The following is a 16,022-nucleotide window of genomic DNA, read 5'->3' as shown; positions in this document are numbered from 1 at the left end:
GGTGTGCGTTGTCAGTGTTAGTACAGTTACACGGGGATAAGCAGAGACCGTGTGCATACTTCTCTGCCATTTTGGATCCTGTAGCACGAGGGCTGCCTGGGTGTTTTCGAGCGGTAGCGGCAACAGCAGTAGCCATACGACAGAGTGAGGGCATAGTGTTATCACACAAATTGTTGGTGTTAGTTCCTCATGCAGTAGATGCCCTGTTAAATCAAACAAAGACCCAATACCTCACGAGTGCACGACTTACAGGATACGAGCTGACACTCTTAGCACCACACATAACATTGAAAAGATGCGCTACTTTGAACCCCGCGACTTTATTGCCCTATCCGGCCGAGGAGGGTCAGGAAGAAAAACATCATGATTGTGTTTTCCTGACTGAGGAACAGACAAAGGGTCGTGTTGACTTGCAGGATGTGCCACTTCCTGACGTGGATGGGGAATTGTGGGTTGATGGATCGTGTTTAAGGCTGCCAGATGGTACGACTTCCGCAGCATATGCGATCACGACTCTTAAGACGGTGGTAGAAACAGCTAGAATACCACAAAAATCGGCTCAGGCAGCGGAGCTGATAGCGTTAACAAGAGCCTGCGAATTGAGTGCTGGCCTATGTGTGAACATATACACGGACAGCCGGTATGCCTTTGGAGTGGCCCATGACTTCGGGCTCCTCTGGAGGGAACGTGGGTTTCTGACGTCACACGGGGAGCACATTATGCACGGAGAGTTAGTGCGTGATCTCCTAAATGCGTTGCTTTGCCCCAAGAAAGTAGCGATAGTGAAGTGCAGTGCCCATAAAAAGATCACGGATAAAGTGGGTCAAGGAAATGCCTTTGCAGACAGCATAGCAAGGCAGACGGCTATGTCCCGAACTAGCTCCTCTATGTATGTGGTACAATCACAGGCTGAGAGATGGAGTGATGCTAGAGCAGAGATACGGGACATTCAAAAATCAGCTACAGAATCTGAACTTGCGGCTTGGGCAACAGATGGGGTGTTAGATGACGAAGGTTGTTGGAGAAGCAAAGATATGGAGAAGTGGAAATTGCCTGCGGCTTACTTACAGGCGATGGTCCAGATGACTCATGGACTGGCCCATGTCGGGGCTCTTGCAATCACTCGGCTTTTAACACGAGTTTGGGAGCATCCCGAGATTGCGAACACTGCAAAGAGAGTAGTGCAGACCTGCCTGGTATGCTTGCAACACAATCCCGGAAAGGGGACCTATACTCCGAAAGGAGGGTTCGTTCCACCTTCTGCACCGTTTGAAGTGCTTCAAATGGATTACATCCAACTTGATCGCTGCAACAACCTGAAGTACGTCCTAGTGGTGGTGTGTGCTTTCAGTAAATGGGTTGAGGCCTACCCCACGAAAGACAATACGGCTTTGACAACAGCTAAGGTGTTGCTTAAGGAATTCTTTCCTCGCTTTGGAGTTTGCAAATTTTTGTGGAGCGATAATGGGCCCCATTTTGTTGGAAAGATTGTGGAATATGTGCTGAAGGGGTTAGGGATTCAGCAAAAGTTCCACGCTGTATTCCACCCTCAGTCAGCAGGTTTGGTCGAGCGGTACAATGCTACCTTGAAGCTTAAGCTGGCCAAAATCGTGGCGTCTACATCATTGAAGTGGCCAGACGCATTGCCGCTAGCACTACTATCTCTCAGATCGGTACCCCACTCACGAACTGGCCTTACGCCCTATGAGGTGGTGTTCGGCCGCCCTATGAATATCTGGGGGGTGCCCAAGCCGCGATTAATACATGATGTGCCTTGTGTTATGATGAATGATTATTTGGCACGATTAACAAATGATTTGCTCTCTATTCATCAACAGGTTCGAGAAGCGCTCCCTGATAACTCCACTGGAGAAGGCCACGATCTTCGCCCTGGGGACCATGTGATGGTCCGTTCGTTTGAAAGAGCAAGCAGTTTGGAGCCCAGGTGGAAGGGCCCCGAGCAGGTCCTCCTGGCAACCCGCACCGCAGTACGAGTGACCAACAGGAAGCGGTGGGTACATTCGACACATTGTCGCCGAGTCTCTCCGGATCTGGTGACTCCTGCTGTGCTGACTGATTACAAGGAGATCTTGGAGAAGGAAAAGAGCCCAGCTGTGACGTCGGCCGAAGTGGAGGGAGCCTTCCCGGACCAATCTGCTACCGGAAGAGAGCGCTACAATCTACGACCGCAATAAGAAGATTTTTGTTCCCTTTTTAGACTGGTTGGTTACCGCTCCAGGTTTGTGAAACGGAAACCGGGAATTCCAAGGGGGGGGATCAGTTCTGCCAGAGTAGAGACACCCGTCTTGGCCCGGAGAAGAAAACAACGGCTACCTCGGAGTTCAGCACCGCATTTTTCTTTTTTTTTAGGTATACACGCATGTGTATCTGAGACAATTTGTGAAAGCCCTGTGAGCAATTTGTGCAACTTGAGACTTTGTATAAACTTTTTTTTGAACAATGGCACCAACGGCATCTCGTGATAAGAAAATATTGGGTGCCTTTCTCTTTGTCTTGACCATTGTGGTGATTGCTGTTATAGCCTGGGTAGTCGAACTTGTGGTGCCTGTACGTGAACATTTGCTGCCGACTACCCCGGCACCGTCTGAACATTTTCATTTTACATTGCCATTCCATGAAGAGCGCCATCGCCAAACGTATTTAAATAACAGCTTCATTCAGATTCTTCATCACACGCATAATATGACTAATACCTCTAACTGCTGGGTGTGTGGAATGTTGCCTGGGCACCAGAAGAGAGGGGGCACCCCACTTATTCCGCTCCCGTTTTCGCACAATGGGTCATGTAATGCCTGGTACACCCTCCTCTTTACTTTGAGATGGCCAACAAAAGGGGGGGTGCTTTTCCGTCTGAATAAAGTATGTTCCCATGACAAGGATGGGTTTCCCCGGGCTGAGGGTACACGTTTTGAATGGGAAGAGTACAGGCCTGATAATGTATCTGCTCCACGCATATATAGCAATCAGCGAAATGTGAATGTATCCAGTGCTCATGTTATAAATGTCATTGCCACAAAAGCCGATTTATGCATCAGAAACAAGGGCACGATTGCAGTGGGGAAAAGCGAATGTAATACTACTCTCACGTTTGATAGCCCGAATGGCATTTCATTTGTTGCATCTCGAAACACCTACTTCATCTGTGGAACGAAGGGGTACCATCAGCTTCCAGTAGGGTGGTTGGGCACGTGCTATGTATCGTTTGTGCTACCTCCTGTGTTTATTGCCCCTCCAATGTATCACAACGACTACACTCTGTACCACGATTTTGTTTTGAACAGAGTTAAACGAACTGTTGCCCTAGAGGACATTGATCAAACGGACACTGCATTACAACAGTATGTGGATTTTAATCTGGGACTATTCTCCTTTGTGGGGGCTGCATTGAACAGCCGGAAAATAAGACGACTAACACGCGTTGTTGAGGCTGTTGCGAATGACACTGCCGTCGCCCTGGGGAATATTACTGAGGAACTACAGATTTCCAGAATTGTCACCCTCCAAAACAGGATGGTTTTGGATGTTGTTTTGGCTGATCGTGGGGGGGCATGTAGAATTATCGGAAGCAGCTGTTGTGTTTACGTTCCTGACAATTCTCCATCTGTGTATGATGCCATTTCCAAGCTGCATAAAATAGCTGCCGAAATACACCCGGACAATGGAACTTGGACACTGTCAGGATGGTTTTGGTCCATGATTGCAACTTGGGGCTGGAAACTGTTGACAATTCTCTGTATACTTGTGGGAGCAATGTTCTTCATATGCTTATGTACCCAATGTGGCCCTGCCTTATGTTCGATGTGTTTATCAGTTTGCTTACCATCGAGGCGAGCTCTTGCCCATGACAAAATAATGCTACACAAGGAGGTGACACAAATTATGTTAATAGACATCGAGGACAAACATCCAGACTATGTTCATTATGAGGTAGATTCAGCTAAACGCTAAAAGGGTCGTCTGTCGTAGTTGGCCCGTTTTTGATTAGCGATTAGCCGAATCTACACGTTGTCCTCCTTAACTTGGCCATATACGATAAACGCCATTTTGAATGTTGCAGCGGCCATCTTAGACCATGAGCGGCCTCGTGGCCGACGTGCCCTTTAGTCCTTTGTCCGTTCCACTGACCACTCTCATCTGCCCAGCAACAGGCTATTTTTAGTACTGGTCAAGCCACACATGCGCAGTTCTCACTGACCCGTAAACCTTCAGGAATGTGCCGCTAACTGACCAGCGGGTTTGAAACTCTCCAATGAGCTGGCAGTATTCCAAAACATGACCATATATGTCTCTAAAACTGTGTTTTAACTTGTGCCGCCTAAAACTTTTATTGCCCCAAAATTGTATATAAACGGGGTCACACCGGTGTTCGGTGTGATACCTCTTGCATTACCGAAGGGTGCTGTTTGAGTGTACCACCACCCCATGGGGTCTTAATAAACTTGTTCTTTGCCTTTTACAGTTTCCGTGCCAACAGTTCTTGTGTGTAAGTGGGTAATCTCTGGAGCGTGTAGGCCTTGGGAACCCCGAAATACTTCATTATGCCAAGCACCAGTTTTAGCGACACCATGTTACAGCAAACCTTTTACACTTTTTGTTACAGAACGTGATGGTACAGCATTGTCTGTCCTCACTCAAGATCAAGCAGGTTCACACAAGCCTTGCGCTTATTTTTCAAGTACATTGGATTCAGTAGCTCAGGCACTCCCTGCATGCTTAAAGTCAGTAGCAGCAACAGCGTTAGCAATAAGACAAAGTGATTCAATTGTTTTAGGTCATCAGTTAACAGTTCAAGTACCACACTCTGTAGAGGTTTTGTTAAACAGAACCCAGACTCAGCACTTGACTATAGCACGACTGACAGGTTACGAATTAACGCTATTCCAGCCACACATAGAAATCAGACGCTGCAGCATCCTGAACCCAGCAACACTGTTACCTACCATTAAGACAGATCCAGCCCCGCATGATTGCATAGAGATCATTAATGCAGTAACAAAGCCTCGACGAGACTTAACAGATGTACCATTGACAAATCCAGACCTGACACTTTACGTGGATGGTTCATGCCTGAGAACAAATACAGGAGAATTAGTGGCCGCATATGCAGTGACCACTGAAACCGAAGTTAAAGAAACACATCGTATTGACACACTGTCTGCTCAAGCAGCAGAGCTTATTGCTCTGACCCGAGCTTGTATTCTAGCCAAGAACAGAAATGTCAACATATACACTGATTCCCGCTATGCTTTCGGAGTCGTACACGACTTCGGCATGTTATGGCAAGAAAGAGGTTTCCTGACCTCTCATGGTGCCAAGATCCAACACGGTCCCCTCATTCAAGCACTGTTAGAAGCAATACATCTACCTTCAGGCATATCGGTCATGAAGTGTAAAGCACATACTAAAGCCACAGATTCTGTTTCCCAGGGTAACGACCTGGCAGACCAGACAGCAAAACATACAGCACTGACTCACACTCAGACAACTGATATGATAAAGACGATAGTACCGACTAGGTGTATGGCAGTCAGGGATCCCACACTAGATGTTATCGATATTCAGGCACATGCTACCCCAGATGAAATAAAGAAATGGATTGAACTAGGAGGGATCCAGACAGATCAAGGTTGGATGACAAAGGGAAAATCTACATGGTTTCTCCCTGACTCTATGGTTCAAGTCATGATAAATACAGCACATAGTCCAGCACATCTAGGAGAGAAAGCGATGTTAGACAGTTTGCAAAACCTTTGGAACAATAAACACTTACGAGCAGCCGCAAAACAGAAAGTGCGTACTTGCATGATCTGTTGTCAGTTCAATCCAGGAAAAAGCGTCCCTGTAGAGCAAGGTGGATTTCACCCTCCCGATCACCCTTTTGAAGTCCTCCAGATGGATTATATCCAGATGGACCGATGTCGAGGATTCAAGTATGTCCTTGTAGTTGTCTGTGCTCTGTCCCGCTGGACCGAAGCATACCCAGTCCCAGATTACACTGCTCCGACCACTGCTAAGCAACTGGTTCGTGAATTCTTCCCACGATACGGGTTGCCTCGTGTCGTGTACTCAGATAACGGTCAGCCATTCTCATCTGCATTAATGAAGGAAGTTTCTCTACTGCTAGGATACCAGTGGAAATTCCATTGTGTCCGACATCCCGAAGCCGCAGGCCTGGTAGAAAGGCATAATCAGACACTGAAAATACGCCTTGCAAAGATATGTCAGGAGAAAGGGGTCGACTGGATAGTCGCCCTACCAGTGGCACTATTCTACATGAGGATGGTCGCCCACTCGAGATCAGGGCTATCCCCGTACGAAGTGGTTTTTGGCTGACCACCGAATATGTGGGGGACGCCCATTCCGAAAAAAATCACTGATGTTGATTGTAATATGTTGACAGATTACCTTGCCTCCTTGATGTCTGCACTCCAATCATGTCGTTCACAGGTTGCCGCAGCCTTCCCGACAACACTGATGTAAAGCCACACGAGGTCCGTCCTGGGGACCTGGTACTGGTCCGAAATTTCGACAGGAAGAGTCCGCTGGAGCCCCGCTGGAAATGTCCGAAGACCGTCCTTCTCACCACGAGGACCGCCGTGAAGATTGAGGGGAGAAAGGGGTGGGTCCACACGAGTCATGTGAAAAAAAAATTCGAACTGAAACCTGATCGAGACTCGTCCACCCCCACCAAAGACAGTGTTGAACCAAAGGACTTTACAGTATCCGAACGAGAAAAAACTCCCCAAGAAGAATACAGGTTGAAACTCCGATCTAGCAAGTCAGACAGTTTAATTGTTTAAGTCCTCCCCTAGGTGAATCGGTTAAATAGTTTCTGACATGTATCCCCTAGATCGAGATAGAGAGAGACAAGTTAAAAAAGGTGCGTATTGTAAATCACTCCGTAGTCACTGTATAGTGACCCTATTAATCATGTTTATTCTAAGTATTTTATTGTTGCTAGCCTTCTGCTACCTATCTACTGGCCTATTTTCAAGCGTGAACAATCTGTCTATAATGTCTCTGCTGAACACACTTTTAGTGAATTACCTGCACACGAACTCTCTTACAGACTTGCGCTGCGCAACAATATATTCATTAGTATGTTACACCACTCCCATCAGACGAACAATGCTACAGACTGCTGGATATGTGGCCGACTCCCTCCCTACCAGAACTACAAGGGAGCTCTGCCCCTCTTTCCGTACCCGTTCACTCACAATGGCTCCTGTGGGGCATGGTTTAAAATAATTAATTCCTTAGATCCTGATATTGCTGTTTTCGATGGGGGCTGGGTTTGGGGAAACTTGAACTTAGTCCTGGTCGACGTCTGTTATCCTGATAAGGAGGGACTCCCCACTCGAAGAGGAACTGATCTAGAAAATGAAGTATATGGATTAGCCTTATGATCCTTACTGTTGAATCCGAAGCTGCACCAGTTCCGCCCCATATGCTAGTATTACCAGTTACTGGTGAGTTATGTGTCCGAAAGAAAGGGTCAGTACACTTAGGTCATAGTAAATGCACTACGGTGGTCGAATTCAGTGATCATGGTAAATCATCCTTTAAAGCTATCAATCACTCCTATTTTGTTTGTGGTCATACCGCATACATACGTTTGCCTCCAGATTGGGATGGTACCTGTTATATTGCATTCCTTCTACCACCTGTTTTTCTAGCTCCACCTGATTAACATAGAAATTCAAATCTAGTAAAGAATAGACCCAGAAGAGATATCGCACTTGTCGACTACACAGAAACGGCATGGGAACAGTACACTGATTTTAATAAAGGATTCTTTTTCTTTTTAGGACCTGTCCAAAACAGTAAATTAATACGTAGGTTAACTAGAACACTTGAAGTTGTAGTACATGAAACTGCCTCCGCTTTAGGTAACTTAACAGAGGAGCAATCTGCTATGCGGGTTGTTGTTCTTCAAAATCGTCTTGTTATTGACGTCATCTTGGCAGATAGAGGTGGAGCCTGTAAGGTCATCGGGTCAAGTTGCTGCGTTTTCATCCCACAAAATGCGCCATCTGTTTATCAAGCTATTACCCGTCTGCATAAAATTGCAAATCAGATACATCAGAATCCAGGCACCTGGACTTGGTCCGGTTGGTTCTGGACAACGTTAACTGCTTGGGGATGGAAGATCCTATCCTTCCTAGGTTTTGGCCTTGTCATAGTATTCAGCTGCTGCCTGTGCCTACAGTGTGGGCCGGCGATATGTGGACTGTGTGCCACATCGTGCATTGAACATTCCAGTTTCCTCTCAAACCGTCAAAGAAAGAAAGATGAGCAAATGATGTTGCAAGAACAAACTGATCAAATTATGATGATTAATATATCATGAAGGGTCCGTAGGGAACAAGGAGGGAATGAGGAAATATAAATGTTATGGTCAAGATGTGTTCCCTAGCACGCACCCCACCGTCTCCATGTACGAATTAAGGTGCATGTAACTTCCCTCCTGTACCAGCTATGAAGACGCAAATACATTTGCGTCCAACGTTAACATGTCCTCTTTCAGACCCACCTTGAATGGGTTGAATGGTCCGTTCCTAAGTATACTATGCCAACGTCTTTTTGTAGTGTACTTCTACGTTTTTCAGCTCTAGCTGAGTAGGCCTGAATTTCTGCCACCGAGCCTCTTTCTTGGCTTCTGACTCCAAGGGCCTCTGCCCAGGCTGCCTCTGTACCCGTGAACTCTGACTTACTTTCAGCGCGGCCCCTCGCGCTCAGCTCAGCCTGCTGCCTGCCAAGATTGACTATAACCTTTGAGTTATCTGTTCTGTTCCTCGAAAATACATTCCTGCCTACTAGCTTCAGTAAACATCCTCCCAGCTGCAGAGCCAGAGGGCCGACCTGTCTCAGTGCAAGTAATTCATAGCTCCTGTTACCATGCTTCCATGGAAGGCCCCATGCCCCACGCTTTCTCATGCAGACACTTAGGCGCTTATACACGCATCCACAGTTAGCACAAGAATAGCTTCTGCCCTAGAGACCTTTCCGCTCAGATAATATGGTTCCTAAACATCAGATATCAGATATGATAGACGTACAAGTTGATCTGACATGCCAGACTTCTGTCTCTTTCCGTCAGTGTAAATGTCAAGTCCCCTGCACCCCTCCAATCACACGTCATGCAGCTGCGCGCGCATCCAAGCTCCCGATTTCTGCTGACATTGCCACATTTCTGCTTAGTGCCACCCACCCGTGACACCTATCAGTGACGTTTCTAGCACACACCTCTAGTTCACGCCTCTTGATTACGTACTAGTACCACGTGTATACTGTTATCTTGTCTTCTCTCAGCTGTTACGCCTCCTGCACTGTTGCTTATGGCATGAATTAAGTATATAAGCTATGTACTGTTAATAAAATGTAGCGCTCTATCCCTTCTGACACCCCTGTGGTGGTCAGAATCCGATATCCTGGTCATGACCATTCCTTTTTAAGGAATAAAACCCCTAAGAAACTCTAACACCACGGACTCTGTCTTTTTCTTCCGATCTGAGTTATTATTGATTAAGTACTTACCTGCATAGAAATTAAGAGAGTAAATTAATTATTTACGTCAGCAGGTCCGGAGGCAGGGAAATTTGCAGGCTTGGCAGGCGAAGGGTCCGTGGGTGCGTTTTGGGGTGGCTCGGTAGCTCGGTAGCAGGCGGGGGTTCGGCCGGCGTTGAGTGCGTTGAGGGTGGCGACATCATAGGTCCATCATGTGGTCTGGCGTCGACGAGAGCCAGGGGTCCTGGCGCTAGGCGCGGTCCAGGCGCGGACGGGCACAGACGGGCTTGCCTTTGGCGCCCCTTCGGCGCACCAGCTGCGCGTGACCGCTGCGCGTCTCCGCGGGCTCCATATGAGCGAAGTGGGAGGGAGGAGCAGCTGGGAGGCGGGAGTTGGGGGGCCAATGGGGTACCGGAAGAGAAAGGGGGCGGGCCCGCGAGGGAGCAGCGGCGGGAAACGGGGGGGTAGACCAGGGGTGCACTAGTAATGAAGGCACAAAAGCTAATTACCAGGCAATAAGAAAGTACAAGAAACGTACAAGTATGAGGCACCACACTAAATACCCGGCAACAAGAAGTACAGTCTCGAATCAGAACGAGGAGAGCGAGCAGCAGCGCGGGGCACCGAGGCCAGGGGCGAGCCTAGTGATGCCGGGGCAGAGATGCGCTACAGCTGGGAAGCGGTGCGGCTTGGGGGGTGTCCTGGTTTCAGGATATATGGGTATATGGGTTCTATTCAACCCAACCTGCGGGCTAATTAGGGCTTAGGGCCATCCCGCTGTGTTTCCGCCCACCCTGGGATAATTGGAGTCTATGGCCCCAGTCCCTGTGTGCAGTGGGGGGGGGGCATAACCCATTTGTATTTGCTCTCCCAATGGAAGTGCAAACTCAGTGTAGGAAGGATTGATTACTTGGAGGGACTGTGTCAATTGAGTTGGAGGAGGTACTCCCAGTCCAGAGTCTCCCAGACTCCCAGTTAATGTTGTGGATCCTCTGATGAGTTCTCTCGAGTTGCCATCTGTTAGTGATGTTTCAGGGCCTCCCTTCTCCTTTTTTAAGTGGATATCACTCTGGTTTTCCAGAATTCGTTAAAAGTGCAATTTTGACGCTTACTGTTCAGAAAATCTTCTCCTTTTTTATGTTTCTTTTTCATATTTTGCCCCTTATGTTTTATTACTAGGCTATCCTTCTTACCTACTTTCTGTTTCCTCTTTCCTTGCAGAGTAGAGGAGTACACCTGTGAGGTAGTTGGAGAGATTTGCACCCCACCCTCTCCACCTGCTTAGTTTGCTTATTGCCCCTGATTTCCCGATATCTCCAGCGCCCCCCCCCCTTTTACCCTTCATAAAAAGAGGGAATATTTTCAAATTGGGCTTCTCCAAAGGGGGATTTAGTTTGAACTCCTCAAATAATATATTTAAACATAACTCTTCCTTTTCGAGATTACATACAGGAGCCATGGGGGCACTAGGAAAAGGGGGGTTCCTGCCTGTGCGGAGGTGTCTCTCGCATCAACCGATGGAGGGTCTCGAGCAGGCCTATCACTCGGCCATTCTCCCATCTGGGAGGGAATCGGGGGGAAGGATTTAGTGGTGACCAACTTTTTCATCTTATGCACTTCAAATAACATTACGGAAATCATTTCCAGTATGTGATCTGAACTCAGTACAGACTTTTCTAATAAGGACAATATGGAGTTTAATTTTTTTTCAATACAAACAAGATATTCTGAGGGCGCACCCGCTCTCTCATTTCCCCATTTCTGTTGAGAATCAGGCGAGAATACATCATGTGCAGACTCCACAGAGTTACCAATCAGGTGACTTGTACTGCAGTATAAGAGAGGCAAAGAGAGACACATAGGAGAGGCGCTTACGATTGGAGTGTTTTCTCCCCTGTAACCATTCATTAACCGATTGTCCTTATACCTACAGGCAAAATGGTCACCCCAGCCCCCTTTATTGAGCTTTAATGTCAATGTCCGGCAGTGTAAAATCTTCCCCTTGCGGTGACTCTTCACTTAGATTTGCCTTCTCCACCATAGGAGTGCCAAGGCGAGCATCCGATTCGCTGACCCTGCCTGATCCCTTATGGAGGTCCGCTTGGGCTACAGAAACAACCGGTATAATTGATTATGCTGTCATTCCTTGACTGTGTTGTCCTGTTTAATAAAATACCTGACTGACTCTGCTGGCTAGTTATTAGCTTATTCTGCTGACTAGCAAGAAGGTCAGAGTTCAGAGGAGCACCTCGGGTACGAAAATGGTTGCTCACTGGAGCCACCCTCCACTCTTTCGGTAATCTGGTCCAGAGGCCAGTGCCCTCCACTAGAATGCACCTGACACCCCGCACAGCTCCCTTGGAGTTCCAGCGAACCCACAAGAGGCAATGAAGAGGAGGTTGAGGAAGTTGAAGGCTTTACAGAATAAAAATTAAAAGTCTGGCCTTCTTGGACGACAGGTGCCACCGCTGGGTGAATCCGGGGCAATTTACGGAAGAAGCCAGTTATAACAGGGTCGGATTTATAGCAGAGATGCTGTAGGTGTCTACTGCCGCAAAACGATATTTTCAGTTTGTGACTTGGGGCCATATGTATGAAGCAAATTCGCATTCGCAAAGGCCAAAATTCGCAGAATTTCGGCCTTTGCGAATGCAAATTAGCAAAATGATATGTATGAAGTAAAATCTGGTGCAAAATAAGGAATCGCAAAATTTGCGATTCCTTATTTTGCAATTGCATTTAAGGAATCGCAAATTACCACCAACTTCTAGTTGGTGGTAAGTTGCGATTTCCTTGAAAAATGCACATTTCAGCATTTTACAAAGTGCCATGTGACGCACATAAATGCCCTTAGGGCATGTATGTGTGCCACATGTGCACCCATGCATATTTCAGGGGTGCAACAGGGTGTCCTTTGGACACCCCTGCACCCTTGACATTATTCTCAATTTGCGATTTTCAAATTGCGAATCGCAAAATTGAGAATACCTTTCCATTCATTCCTATGGTCCTCCTGGCCCATAGAAATGAATGGGAAAGTATTCCTTAATTGCGATTCACAATTTGCAAATCGCAATTAAGGAATACTAAGAATTCGCAAAAAAAAGCGAATTTGTACATACATACCAATTTGCGATTCTGCAATAGCGATTTCTTAAAAATCGCGATTTCAGAATCACAAATCGGTACCTTCATACATATGGCCCTAGGTGAGGAGGAGAGCACATGCCCTGAGCGCAGCTTCCTAGAAGCCATCACCCTCTGGGTTTCGAGTTTGCCTGGTTTATTACTTCCACCACACAGTTAAACAGTTGAACAGTGGAGCACTTGAGCAGCAGCCGGAACTTGTGACTCTGTCCTGATCCAGCACGACCAGTTATCCACATTTGGCGATTTGTGTTTTTGGATGCTATTTTCACTAAAATATCTAAAATCGCATATCTCAGTTTCCATTAATTGGCTTTTTGTTGTTTGAGTATTGATTTATTCAGTAAGGGAAGCTCTATTATTCTAACTTGGTGTGTAATCTTTTTTGTAACGTTGTTTTCACTGTATTACTGTTTGAAGTGTTGCACAAATACTTAAACTTTGTCTCAAAGTTAAGCCTGACTGCTCTCTGCTAAGATACCAAAGGGTTGAGCATTGGTTAATATAGGGGTGGCTTGTGCCTCACCCTTACAAGGATAGTAGTTGCTGCTTGACCAGGGCTCATACCCCAGTCAACCAAAAACCCTATTTCTTACATCAAATGTATAATGTTTTTAGCAAATCAGAGCACATGAAAAATAAATGTCATATTGCCTTAACATCTAAGCGCTATCCAATTCCATGAACACTTATTCAACATTCTCTATGATAATATCATCCAGAGATGCTAGAATAGAAAATGATACATCAACAATAAAGTCCTATTTAATACATTGGTCCCTGTGAACCCCGGGAAGCAAAAGGAAACATTAAAAGTTACAGCTGAACTATGGGAGGTTTATTGTGAGCAAAACTATTACTGTAGAAAATAACTTGATACATTGCAGCTGACTGGGTTCTGTGTAGCTTGTGGGGAGAGGATGTACATATGGGGAAACACTGAATTAGTGGCAGAGATGACTTCCATCTTTATCACAATGGTGTGTACGCAGATATGTGAAATAGTTAATAGTCATTAGAAAATCACACTTCTACACATTGTAGGAAATTTATTTCAAAACCAATCATTTTAAATTAGTTTTCAAATGGAATTTTGAGAGTTTAATTGCACACTTCACATTCTTAATAATGCACAAAAATAAAAATCCATAAATAGTGTTAACACTGCACATTTTTAATAAGTTCCCCCATTTGAATAAAAGAATGTTGGCTATCCTGTCTCTCAGTACTAGTACTCCCTTTGACCGTTATGTGTTCTTCCTGTCCCTTTATAAGCACCTCTGTTCAAGGGTCAGTGTTCCCAGTACTAGGGCATGGTTCCCATCTTTAGTGTCTACATCGTGACCTTTTTCAATTTTTTTTTCCTGCCAAATAAACCTTATTTAGAAATGAGGGGGTTCTAATTGGCAGTGGTATGCAACCTGTCCAAGTATGGATCCTTCCTTCTAGTCAGGGTAAGGGAGTTACTCACCCAAGATAACCCCTGCTCACCCCCTTGGTATCTTAGCACGAGCAAGGTAAAGAAGACAAATGGGTGGGTGGGGGGCAGAAGTAATTTTCATTTGACCTGTAAGCTCTGGAATTGAAGGACATTCTCATTGAGGCCTCAAACAACCATGCTGGTCTTTAGAAAATCCTTGAAGAGTTGGCTCTTTGTTTCTAGTGTCTAAAGTATGTCTCTCGTTTAGTGATAGTATTAATTAGCACTAAGCCATCTTGGTATTCACACACTTTGGAAAAATATTACTTACTTACTAGTCAGTCTTATCTCAGAGGCAATGTGTAAAGCATTTGCACATAACACACACAATACACACAGTGAAAACAATACAAATGAACCCCAGGACCAGTTTAGATAAATAAACAATCTATAGCTAAACCAAGCAAGAACAAAATTAAACAAATCCAACATACAGAAATCCAAATATTGAAGGAGTGGAGTGACGAGAAATCAAGATGGCTACAGCGTAGTGGTCGAGAGAAGTACTGGTGGAAAGGAGCTGGTTTTGAATCAGACCCTGTCGGCATATTAACAGCAGAGCTTTAAAATTAGTGGAGGATTAAATATTAAAACGCTACATGCTTATGCTCATTACTCACCGGTCGATCTGGGCCAGGACAACGAGTTCCATAGAGTCCGGGCTCTGGTTGGGTCAAGTGCTCGGCGGAGTTCTGATGCGCTGGTGCCGGCGAAGTAAGCATGGCAGAGGTGACAGGCGTAGCGGAGAAGACATGGCTCCGAAGGTGGCGATAGGAGCATCGACGAAGACTACGCCCGCAAGAGGGGTGGTGCTGCCGCTGAGTCAGTTGTCTCAGTGCGGTCTGTGTTGGAGCGAAGTGGGAGTGAAATGCTGCGAAAGCTGCAGACGCCGCCCCTGCAGATGCCAAGGAAGGGGAAAGGCACGGCAGCAAAGACCCGATTAGTAGCCTCATCAATCGCCAAGATGTTCTCTCGAAGTGGGAAGGCTACAGGTGAGGAGGGTAAAGCCGCCCCAGCATTGCGCTCACATAGAACTGTGGCAGGAGCTCAGGCACAGGTGCGGGAGGCGGACACTGATGACATTCGAGTACCTCGTTCAGAGAATGTGAATAATAATCAAGCAAACTCAGACAATCCAGGAAACTATGCAGATATTATCCCAGACATAACATACACTGAGACCCTTACAGCTGGCGCCACAGGGGATAAGAGGGTTAATGGTTTGGGAGAAGAGGAGACAGATGGAAACTCCTGTGCCAGGAACAAGGGATTTGGTGAGGTGGTGGCATCAAGTAATGATATATCTCCCCACAAAGAGGAGATCAGGCTGATCAGGTTGATCAGGCAATATTGGAAGCGGGCAAATGCTGCATTTTAAGGGGGGAGAGGTTGGAGTGCCATGCTCTCCTAAGACCCGGCTGGAGATAAAAAAGAGAACAAAGGAAAGGGCAGAGTATGAAAAGGACAAAGATCCTAGCGACTGCTTCTACTCTGTTTCAGAAGGGGCTGAATGGTCTGGAGAAGATCGAAGCTCATCTATGGGGGGTAGCAATTTAGACTCGGAGAGTGATCTCGAACATGACCCACCAGTAACAGCCAAAAGACCTAATATCCAATTAAAAACTTCTGAGCAACCGATAAAGGATCTAAGCTGAGATCCTTCATCTGCTGTGCCACTCCAGGGGAGTCCTAGCACCAAAAGTACTACAACCCATCCCCCTATATTGGAAGCAATTCATCAGGCAATTCTCGATCATAGGGAGGAAGCACGCTGGGATAGCCACAAATCCCAAGCGGCAATGAGAAAGATACAGGGAGTAGTGAGGAAACTGTCTAAAGCTTGTGCGAATGTAGGAGACAGAGTCTC

The sequence above is a fragment of the Lissotriton vulgaris genome, chromosome 6 (genome assembly GCF_964263255.1).
Source record: "Lissotriton vulgaris chromosome 6, aLisVul1.2, whole genome shotgun sequence".
NCBI classification, from domain to species: Eukaryota; Metazoa; Chordata; class Amphibia; order Caudata; family Salamandridae; genus Lissotriton; species Lissotriton vulgaris.
The sequence above is the reverse complement of the archived record's forward strand: the minus strand, read 5'-3'. Positions refer to the sequence as shown.